The 12,306-nt window shown below is 45.1% G+C and overlaps 1 protein-coding gene across 1 annotated transcript in view; it reads right to left on the bottom strand.

Moving 5' to 3' along the window:
• Positions 1-8,549, bottom strand: part of ctnnbip1 (catenin, beta interacting protein 1) — a 38,758-nt gene extending 30,209 nt beyond the window's left edge. Inside the window, exon 1 of the mRNA XM_061681129.1 lies at positions 8,434-8,549. The gene's annotated coding sequence lies outside the window, so the exon portion shown is untranslated. The remainder of the gene's footprint in view (positions 1-8,433) is intronic.
• Between the last annotated feature and the right edge of the window lie 3,757 nt (positions 8,550-12,306).

Genomic DNA, 12,306 nt, shown 5'->3' with positions numbered 1-12,306 from the left:
TCAACACGCACACTGGCTAACGCAGGGGTATCCAAACTATGGCCCGCGGGCCATTTGGGCCCTGCCGTCCATTTTTTTGCAGCCCGTGGTATGTACCAACAACAACATTTAACTCGGGCCATAACCAAATTTTTTCTAGCCTTGACATATTGTCACATGAAGCATGGATACTTCTTTTTCTTGTCTCTTGCTTCCAAACAGACAGGATGACAAGAGGGTTCACTCTGCATATGGGTCTCACCACCTGAGCGCATTTGTTTAAAGCGGAATGAATGGCATAAGGGCTCTATACCAACTTTTGCACGAGTAGCACTGGTGCGACAAACTGAAAAAGATGACCAGCACATGATTTGGTCGCACCATTTTCTGAGGCGGTAGAGCATGACCATGGCATAGCATAGTTTCGATTGACAGTGATCGAGTCTCTGTCTCTCTCTCACCCTCTCTCTCACCCACGAGAAGACTGCTTTGGAAAAAAAGCCGACTTTCAAACATCCACTTTCGCAAATTCAACAAGATGACATTTTTAATCGCACAAGCTGAAAAAAAAGGTTGCATATGCAACCAATTTGTTCACAGTTCCGAGCCCTGGGAGTGAATCCTCGTTAGTCATCCACCATCTGTCTCTGTAGGGGGAGAGGCGGGGCCACTAGCATCCACACGCACACAGAGCGCAGCCTGGTACACACTTAAGGGTTTTTCAAATCTTCATAGATTGTTTATATGTTTATCTTCACAGCCACCTAAAAATCATGGAAAATCCTGAACTATTTGTCTTATCACATTTAATAGAAAGCTTTACTGTAGCAGCGTTTTTAATAAATTAAAGTTGAAGACTTTCAAAGTGGGCGGCACGGTGGCCGACTGGTTAGAGCGTCAGCCTCACAGTTCTGAGGACCCGGGTTCAATCCCCGGCCCCGCCTGTGTGGAGTTTGCATGTTCTCCCCGTGCCTGCGTGGGTTTTCTCCGGGCACTCCGGTTTCCTCCCACATCCCAAAAACATGCATTAATTGGAGCTCTAAATTGCCCGTAGGCATGACTGTGAGAGCGAATGGTTGTTTGTTTCTGTGTGCCCTGCGATTGGCTGGCAACCAGTTCAGGGTGTACCCTGCCTCCTGCCCGATGACAGCTGGGATAGGCTCCAGCACGCCCGCGACCCTTGTGAGGAGAAGCGGCAAAAGAAAATGGATGGATGGACTTTCAAAGTGGCCCTTGCACCCTTCGATCAGTTATCAGGCAGCCAACTCAAACTCATTTGCTGACACCAGGCCACGCCCCATCTTTTAAAGCCATACACACTCAAAGTCACAGATATTACAGTAGAACTTGAGGATGGCGACCCTAAGCGGACAAAAGTAATACCTGCACCTGATATGTACAGTAAATGTTATTGTGTTTAATGCATAATCCATTTTTATTTGATGACTATTAATCAATGGGATAACCACACTATTATAAAAATATTCAATAGCTGCAGCCCTACCTGCCATCACAAAAATAGTGGCAGAAGGAGAACTAATGTATCTCCCGTTGGGATACAATGAAAAGTAAAAAGAGAGAGCGATTAAAGATTGGCAAAACACAAACACTGGTGGTCATGCAGTATTAAAAATCCATATGTATAAACTTGAAAGACAGAGATTAAGACAATCAAGTTGACGGATGATCAGAAGGGCAAATCTAATCACTCATGATGTTTCCCCTTGTCCTGTAGGTGTCAGTAATGCACATCATCGCTGTAGAAGAACCCATGGCGGAGGTCTTCTGTGTATCAGTTTCAACTGTCCGTGCAGCCCTTTTCTGTTCCATTCCAATAAAATGTAATGGTATTTATTAAACGCAGCCAGCAGAGAAAACACCAGCGGCCGAAGCAAGACGCTTGCTTGGACTTACTGGATGTCAATGGGCTGCCCCTGTATGAAGCCACCTCCTCACATGGGTTGTGCCTACAACAATGGCTACAGTATTGTCAAACAATGGCAATGAATTGGATTCTGCAAACGTGATTGATAAGTAGGTCATGTCTTGTTGTCACCACTTGAGGCATGAGCTCAAACAATTCAACTCAACTCAACAGATCTGCTTCAAAGCTGGCTTTCTAAGATGTGCCAGACTGTCCTTAAAACTAATATGCAACAAGTAAATAAAATATGAAGCTCCTACTAGAGGTTAAAAAAATTATTCCACTACTGTTAAAATGAGCAGATTACTGCAATGCTATCACATTTCCACAAGTAATTAAATAACTGAAGTTGGGCAGAGGCTTATTTGTACAAATAGAAATAATATTATGGGTGTGAATGTGACACTGTAGTTTAGAACAATATAAAAGGGGTTATAATGAAGAAAATGGTAAATTGACTGTACTTATATAGCGGTTTATCTATCACAGTGCCCAAAGCACTTTACAAAACCTCACATTCAGCCATTCACACACACATTCATACACTAATGGGTGACTGCTGCCATGCCCACTGGGAGCAAATTAGGGTTCAGTGTCTTGCCCAAGGACACGTTGACATGCAGACAGTTGGAGCTGGGATTCGAACTGGACGACCCGCTCTACCTACTGAGCCAGAGCTGCCCGAAAAACAGTAAGAACAGAGGTAGACTGAGAACAAAGACACACACAACACTGCGGGGCGCCCACACGGGAATCTTCTGGAACGGTCATCGCAAGAAAATACACAGTCTCCACAGAAGTTAATCTTTAACACTGCAAATGGAAACTGTTCATAGCAAGTATGGTAACACTCCACACTTTAATCCATCTGGGAGACAGTTAATGTGCTTTGGTGTTGATGTTTTGGTTGACAACTGAGCTCAAATGGGCTCTGCAGTTAACTAATGTCAATTTTAGGCTTAACACGATCAGGATTTACGGGCCCGATCACAGAGTTTAAAAAAAAAACGATAACCGATCACAAGATGAAGAAATCTGTCTATTTAAATCACGTGTTCATTTACTCTATATATTTGTGTACTTAATTGCTCAAAAAATTATATTTACAATAAATAATGTATCTTTGTTCATCTATTTATGCCAGTGAGGCATAGTGACAAGACAGAACAAATGAATGGTCTTCTATTAGATGGCAGGAAGTACATACAGTAATTAATGTATCCACTTTTTGTGACATTTTTGTTTGTTGGTGTGCCGTGAGAGTTTTCAATTGTAAAATATGTTCCTTGGCTCCATAAAGGTTGGAAATCACTGCTCTAGTCAGATCGTGAATTCTAATCAGTCAGGTCAAACCAACATTACAGAAATAATGGGTGCTAACTTACTGTAATTAAATTACTTCACCCACGCCGAAACTTTAGAGCATGATTCGACAGAACGTCTGCATGTTTACATACAACTGTCAGTGCTAACACTAGCTTCCTAGGTTACATAACGTTTTTGTTGCCTGCTTGCGAGCCGTATCGTATTAAAAGTATGTGAAGATACCTCAAGCAAGTCTTAAATGAACGTCCTCTCCTGTCCTGAGCACCGGTGACCACCAACACACGTTTTTCCCCATTTTGTCCGTATAATACAGTTGGTGCAATCCACTCTCGTCGTCGCCACGATAACGAGTGTATCCGGTCGCATTTGAGTTGACAAAATGAAGCCCAATGATCGTAAAAAACGGAATGTGGTGGTATTGGAATACAAGATTTTACTGCAGTAGTCTGACATAGCGCAAACGTGAAAGAGCAAATTTGTCTTGTAGTCTGATCCGGGCATTACGTGTTGTCTGGGCAGCCGTGGCCCAGTGGTTAAGATCATCGCCTGCCGCCGTGGGGGACCTAAGCTCGAGATCCCGACCGGACCATCCACCAACATCCCCCGGACTCACGGCTGTGGTGTCCTTGAGCAAGACATTGATACCCCGAAATGCTCCCTGGACGCTTCAGCTGCCCCCTGCTCCAGTGTGTTTAACGAACGTGTATGTGTTCACTGTGATGGGTAAAATGCAGAGAACGAATTTCGTGTGCATGCATGCATTTCATGACAATAAAAGGTGATTCTTCTTCTTCTTCTTCTGTCTCACACCACCGACGTGTTTTTTTTTTTAATAGCTTTATTGGCCGTCAGATATGTATAGTACTACGTCAAAAGACACGCAACAAGGCTAAAAATAAACTAGCTTTTGGATTCAAATATACTGTGCACGATGGCGACGTGGAGTAAATGTCTTTTGCGGAGCCGATCAATGACATCATTGATCAGATCGGCGAATTATGACAAAGCCGATCAGCATAAAATGCTAAATATCGGCCGATACCGATCAGGCCGATAATATCGGTGTAAACTCTACTCGATATACTCTGTGAATTGAGATAATTATAGTTAGTAGGCTTTTATTTGTTCCAGTGGCACCCAGTGACTATTTGAAACAAGGAATTTGTTACAGTAAGGAACGATTATTGACTAAAAACATGAATTCCCTGCAAAGTTTTACAAATAAATCTAATGTGTTTTATCTCATTGATCTCATGCTGACGTATGTCGTACTATATAGTATCAGTCATAATTAAATCTGTTTGAAGCTCCTCCAAAGTCCTTTCACAGGGATGCTCAAAGGAACTGCAACAAAAGCTGCAGCCTTTAAGTTGCTCCCGAGGGGTTCAGGCTGCAAGCTTTCAAACGTGGGTACAGTCAAGGCAGAGCATCAAATTCTGACTTGAGAAGCATTGTATGATCTTCGCACGAGGGGAAATATAGTGCAATGTAAATTTATAAAATGCCACGAGCATTGCACAAAGAAATGTGCGCAAGTCAGACATACAGCGGAACCTCGAAAGTTTAACACAATCTGCACACCGGCAAAGCTGTCATACCTCAGATTTGTTCGGATTTGGAAATAGGAATAATAACGACCCAACAGCGGTTTCTATTAAAAAACTTAAAAACAATAAACCTTAAGTCTTCTTTCATGACAAATGATCAAGGCTGTAATGCGAAGATGATTTGTGTAAGAATCAATTCATTTATTTATTTTTAATGTATTTATTTTTAGTGGGATGGGGGAATCTCATAAAAATCCGGAAATGTATTTTCAGCCTGAGTGAAAGCTTGTGTGCATTTTGATTGGCTGTGAGCTGCGACGTTGCAACGGCGTGATCGCAGCTAAAAACTGATCGGCCCCTCATGAAACCAGTTGCCAAACCATGCACACTGTGCGACAGTTCAGTTGAGTTTGGCCCCATTGGTCAGTCGGTGACGGCCTTAACGAGTACAACATGAAATCAGCCGTAAATTAAGTTACACCGACACAGGCATATGCTAAGGCACAACTAGATACAACAGCAACATTATTACTATTACACACCTATTCACAGTTAGCTGTTCACAAATTCACATTTTCTTTTGTGCGGAACGTGCCTTCAGCTATTCACTGAAAAACTTAACTACAGCGGCTGAAATAAGTATTTAACGTGTCACCATTTTTCTCACTAAATATATTTACAAAGGTGCTATTGACATGAAAAAGCATGTCAAAGTTTATTTAAGTTCATTTGCCATGTCCAAGTTTTTGCTTCAGCGACCGCCAAAGCTGCATTCCGCTTGGCCAGCCGGTACCCATCAGCTGACTTAGGAGTCCCATAGGCCAAAAAGGCCTGATAGGACTCCTTCTTCAGCTTGACGACATCCCTCACCGCTGGTGTCCACCAACGGGTTCAGGGATTGCCACCACGACAGGCACCGACCAATTTACAGCCACAGCTCCGGTCAGCCGCCACAGCAATGGAGGCGCGGAACATGGTCCACTCAGACTCGATGTCCCCCGCCTTCCCTGGGACTCTGATTCTGATCGGAGGGGCCATTCCTCCCAATCACGCCCTACCAGGTCTCCCTGTCATTGCCCACATGAGCATTGAAGTCCCCCAGCAGAACAAGAAGAAGAAGAATCACCTTTTATTGTCATGGACACAGTGGAACACACTGCAGCAGGGGGCAGCTGAAGCGCCCGGGGAGCATTTCGGGGTATCAGTGTCTTTCTCAAGGACACCACAGCCGTGAGTCCGGGGGATGTTGGCAGATGGTCCAGTCGGGGTCTTGAACCTAGGTCCCCCATGGTGGCAGGCGATGATCTTAACCATTGGGCCACGGCTGCCAATGGAATCCCCAGTGGGAGCGCTCTCCAGCGCCTCCTCCAAGGACTCCAAAAAGGGTCAGTACTCTGAACTGCTGTTTGGTGCATACGCACAAACAACAGTCAGGACCTGTCCCCCCCACCCGAAGGCGGAGGGAGGCTACCCTCTCCCTCCAGTGGGGTGAACCCCAATGTACAGACGCCGAGTCGGGAGGCAATAAGTATACTCACACCTGCTCGGCACCTCTCACTGTGGGCAACTCCAGAGTGGCAGAGAATCCAACCCCTCTCAAGAGGACTGGTACCAGAGCCCAAGCTGTGTGTGGAGGCGAGCCTGACGATATCTAGTCAGAACTTCTCGACCTCACACACCAGCTCGGGGTCCTTCTCTGCCAGAGAGGTGGCGTTCCACGTCCCTAGAGCCAGCTTCTGTAGCCGGGGATCAGATCGCCATGGTCCCTGCCTTTGGCCACCACCCAGCTCGCACTGCACCTGACCCCTATGACCTTTCCCACAGGTGGTGAGCCCATGGGAACAAATAAAATAAATATAGAAAAATAAGAACCAGGCACAGTTTCTATTTACTCACACAAGTGGCTACCGGAATTGGAGCAGGAAAAGGACGACTCTGATTGGCTGTTGTCTCACACATTCGCGCCATGTCAAACCGAGGAAATAAACACACAGCTGATAATCGAGATCAACGAGAAATTTATCACAATATTCAATCTCGAGCATATAATTGCAGAGTCCTACTATCTGCCTTAAAGGAAATTTTGTCAAAAGCCTTTCCCAAGTAGAAATTTTTATTACTTAACTGACCATCTGTTTGTTTGGTCTGGGTGTGTTGAGACACGAAAGGACATACGCAGTGTTCGAGCCAATGTAACAGGCCACAGGAGGCTACTATATGGCCCTGTGATGCTGACAGGGTGTCAAAAGCCTGCACCTGCGCCAAGCAGAAGGCTGAGCGATCATCCGCTGCTCTCAGGCACCAAATGAGCAACTTTGGGCTCAGAGTGGTTTAAAAATCATCTGCCCAAATAAGAGAGAATCTGGCCTCCAAAAGCCATTCAGTAAGGGTAATGTGCAAACCAGGGTGACGTTGACATATTGCAGCACATAAAAGCTGATCGCTGCCAGGGGGGCTCGCAGCACTTGACCCAATCGGGCTGGCGCTCCCCAATGCTCCTGAAAGGGTGCCAGCTCCAATACATAAATGGGTGTCAGCTACCACACATGCGGAAAGCGAACACTGTGAAGCAGGGTGGCACAATGCATCCATGATCCAAAAATAGAAAAGCCTAGGAGGAGCTGAGCCATTAGCAGATTCACACAGGAAAACCAATTGAGCTGGATTCATGCTTGGGAAAACATGAATACAGAACAGAAATGAAAAAAAGCACACACCTTATAAGTTTTAATTGACATCCATTATGTGATACCTCAAACAGAGCTTTAACAAAACATTGTACTGTATATATCAGTGATCCCCAACCAATTTGAGGCAACACATTTAATGTACTCAGAACTCCTAAGGTGTGCTGGTGGAAATTATGCATATGCAATTTGACTTTACTAAAACAATACATCGTTCATCTATCTATGCCAGCCACGTAGTGACAAGACAATATTATTTGACAATAAATGCTCTCCTACTAGACAGCAGAAGGTACAATTAAGCTGAGTTTGCATTATATACTTTTCTGTCATTTTTATGATGTGCGCCAGATTTCTGATGTAAAACTATGCCTGGGCTCAATAAAGGTTGGAAAAAACTGATGGATACGAATGAATGAATTAAAATTCGATGTATTATTTTAGACTGACAGCCAGCCACACATTGGCTCGCGTTTTACTCTTACATCTACTAGAAATACTAATTAAACTAAAAAAAAATGACCTGGAAAAGGTGTTTCTCTTTAAAAGAGAAAATAATATTTGCAGTGATGTGTTCTAGCGTTCGAGTTGCGGGACGTTCAAACTGTAGCAGCGCTGCAGCTAGCAAGCAGCGAACATTTTGGTCACGATTTTTAAACATTATTTCACCGGGGAACATCGCGGGGGCACCGTGCGGAATAACAGACTTGCGTTTATTCACGACTAAACGATTCTTTATTATACTGAGCAGCCGCTCAACGCGCAGTGCCCAGAGCAAAGTAGCCGATGCTAACCAGCCAAGCTAACTCGCTAGCCTGCCCGAGACAAAAGCCTTGAATGAAGAAGTTCCTTTGGGTGCGAACGCCAGCCAGGTGCCGCTGCTCTACTAGAGGGCTGATGAGCCAGGATTCTTTCAAACAGCCCGAACCCGCCCACGGTAATGTTAGGAAGGAACAAAAGGTGAGCTTACCCCTCCTGGTCCAGCTTTTCTTTCTTGTGTTCTGTGTTTGAATGGAGTGTTGTTGGAAGGAGGGCGTCCTGTTCCGGGGTCACATCCCTCCTGTCGGCTCACAGCGGCTCCACGCAGCGGTCCTGCTGCTTTGTGTAACGCCGCTCTTAGCCACGCGGGGCGCTGTGCAGCCAGCCCTGCCCACACTGGGCCCCTGGCTGGGTCTGAGACGAAACTATAAATACCCCCTGAAGAACACACATCCCAAAATATAAAAATGACTCACTGACATCCATGACAGATGATTAGTCCAACAGAAAGTGAATTATGGTTATTTAATGCTTGAACCTCTTGTTTTCCTTTCAGCTTGTCCCGTTAGGGGTCGCCACAGCGTGTCATCCTTTTCCATGGAAGCCTATCTCCTGCATCCTCCTCCCGAACACCAACTGCCCTCATGTCTTCCCTCACTACATCCATCAACCTTCTCTTTGGTCTTCCTCTAGCTCTCTTCCCTGGCTACTCAATCCTCATCATCCTTCTACCAATATACTCACTATGTCTGCTCTGGATGTGTCCAAACCATCAAAGTCTGCTGCCAAAGCATCTAACCTTGGTTGTCCCTCTGATGAGCTCCTTTCTAATGTGATCCAACCTGGTCACTCCTCGAGAGAACCTAAACATCTTCATTTACGCCACCTCCAGCTCTGCTTCCTGTTGTCTCTTCAGTGCCACTGTCTCTAATCCATACATCATGGCTGTCCTCACCACTGTCTTATAAACTTTGCCCTTCATCCTAGCAGAGACTCTTCTGTCACATGGCACACCTGAGACCTTCCTCCACCCGTTCCAACCTGCGTTCTTCACTTCCTGACCACACTCACCATTGCTCTGGACTGTACTTAAAGTCCTCCACCCTTGCTATCTCCTCTCCCTGTAGCCTCACTCTTCCCCTCCACCCCTCTCATTTATGCACATATATACTGTTTTACTTCTTTTATCTTAATTCCTCTGCTTTCCAGTGCATTCCTCCATCTTTCTAACTGTTCCTCCACCTCCTCACTGCAGATCACAATGTCATCTGCAAACATCATGGTCCACGGGGATTCCAGTCAAACCTCATCTGTCACAGCCTATCCATCACCACTGCAAACAGGAAGGGGCTCAGGGCTGATCCCTGATGCAGTCCCACCTCCACCTTAAATTCGTCTGTCACACCTACAGCACACCTCACCGCTGTTCTGCTGCCCTCATACATGTCCTGTATTATTCTAACATACTTCTCTGCCACTCCAGACTTCCGCATGCAGTACCACAGTTCCTCTCTGGGTACTCTGTTATAGGCTTTCTCTAGAGCCACAAAGACACAATGTAGCTCATTCTGACCTTCTCTGTTCTTTTCCATCAACATCCTCAAGGCAAATAATGCATCTGTGGTACTCTTTCTAGGCATGAAACCATACTGTTGCTCGCAAATACTCACATCTGTCCTGAGTCTAGCCTCCACTACTCTTTCCCATAACTTCATTGTGTGGCTCACAGTGCAACCCACAGTCGCTGAATTTCCACCGGCACCCTGCAGGTTAACGGCTCTGGGGCCCATGCATGTTTTTGAAATGTGGGAGGAAACCGGAGTACCTGGGAAATACCCACGCAGGGACAGGGAGAACATGGAAACTCCACACAGGCGAGGCCAGATTTGAAACCGGGTCTTCACAACTGTGAGGGAGACATGCTAACCAGTCGGCCACTGTGCTGCCCCCCTCACTTATTTGTCTTTAAAAAAAAATTAAGCAATTAAAATAAGCTTCAATTATTGGTGGATTTTTGCTATTTGTCCATGAACAATGTGGGTCCACTGTAATTGAATCTTGGCACATGCCCTCTTGTGTGGAGAACATGAAATTTCCATGTTCTCCCTGTGCTTGGGTCCTCCTGTTTTCCAAAATCATGTTTGTTAGTTTAATTGGAGACTCTAATTCTCCATAGGTGTGAATAAGAGTGTTATTGCTTGTTTTTCTGTAACTTATGTGCTCTGTGACTGACTGGCAACCAATCACTTCTTGCCAAAAGTCGGCCAAGACAGGCTCCAGGTTACCCGCAACCCTATAAGCGCTCTTGAGATAAAACCATGATTAACCTCCTTCATGAGTTGAATAGCTGGCATGACAAACAAAAATTTGTTCAGGGTGCCTTACCCAGTTGATTTAGGGTGAAGGGCTGACTACACTCTGGATTGGTCACCACGTAATCACATAGCACATATAGAGATAGACAAGACAACTAATAACACACACACCGTCACTCAGTGGAAACTGAACCCACACTGCCGACATTAAAGTGAGGCAGGTGTACTACAACACCATCAGTGACTATGGGAATATGTTCATACTGGTAATTTGGCAGAAATATATGATAAAAAGTTTATCCAAAACCAAATGGAAATATAGCTATCAATTTTCTATAGCCCTTATCCACATTAGTGTTGGAGGTGAATCGAAACAAACGTTCACACCAATTGACAATTTAGAGTAAGAAAACAGAAGTGATGGTGTTTGGTCCCAGTGGCCCTGGCATTTTTAAAACTTGTCTTAAAACCCATTTTTATTCTTTGGCTTTCAAGTCAGCATGAGACTGCACTGTTTTAGTGTTTTATTGTTTTTTACATCGCTATTAATGTATTGCTTTAATTTGTCCTTTGTCCATTTGTTTTTACATGTCTTATTTTTATATTTCCCATCTATCCATTCATTTTCTGAGCCGCTTCTCCTCACTAGGGTCGCGGGCGTGCTGGAGCCTATCCCAGCTATCATCGCGCAGGAGGCGGGGTACACCCTGAACTGGTTGCCAGCCAATCGCAGGGCACCTACAAACAAACAAACAAACAAACAAACAAACAAACATTCGCACTCACATTCACACCTACGGGCAATTTAGAGTTTTCAATTAACCTGCCATGCATGTTTTTGGCATGTGGGAGGAAACCGGAGTGCCCGGAGAAAACCCATTCAGGCACAGGGAGAACATGCAAACTCCACACAGGCGGGGCCGGGGATTGAACCCCGGTCCTCAGAACTGTGAGGCAGACACTCTAACCAATCGGTCACCGTGCCGCCTATTTTTATATTTATTTATGTATTTATAGTTATACTTTGTGTGCAGTTGTGGTTGTTTTAAAGTGCTCTATAAATAAAGTTGAGTTGAGTCTTCAATGAAACTAACATGCATGTTTTCGGAATGCGGGAGAAAGTTGGAGTACCAGGACAAAACCAACACAAGCACAGGAAGGACATGGAAAGTCCACACAGGAGGGCCTGGGCTGAATAGAATAATGTACTGCAAAAAGAACAAGCACAATTCTGCAGAAGGTTACATAGTCAAACAGTTAAATGTTTGACAGCACAGACATACGGTATAGAGCTATTTTTCGTAGACATAGCATCTTTGGCAGAGTGCAAATGCTGCCATATCCTGATTTCTGTGCAAGTGCAAGGCTCGCTATGCGTGTTTGCTGATCTGGCAGACCAGTCTATGCCAAGCTGGGCATTTAGGCACAGCGAGGGTGTGTCGTTTGTCATACGCCAGGCGCAGTGGCAATTTGGTGGCAGAAAGTCGGTCTAAACTGACGCCTACTGAGACCACGTCTAAATGCTGGTACAACTGGTCTCACACAATTTTTGTGAATTTGATCAGGGCACAGCCAGACAGATTCTGAGGTCCCCGGACATGTGGTGGATGTCAGACGTATTCCATTCATAAATGTGTGAACAGCGTGATTCAAACCCTCTGAATCATTGTAGAAATCAATTCTGTCGAACCCATCCATCCATTTTCTGAGCCGCTTCTCCTCACTAGGGTCGCGGGCGTGCTGGAGCCTATCCCAGCTATCATCGGGCA

Source organism: Phycodurus eques, chromosome 1, assembly GCF_024500275.1.
Source record: "Phycodurus eques isolate BA_2022a chromosome 1, UOR_Pequ_1.1, whole genome shotgun sequence".
In the NCBI taxonomy this organism is placed as follows: domain Eukaryota; kingdom Metazoa; phylum Chordata; class Actinopteri; order Syngnathiformes; family Syngnathidae; genus Phycodurus; species Phycodurus eques.
The sequence above is the reverse complement of the archived record's forward strand: the minus strand, read 5'-3'. Positions and strand labels throughout refer to the sequence as shown.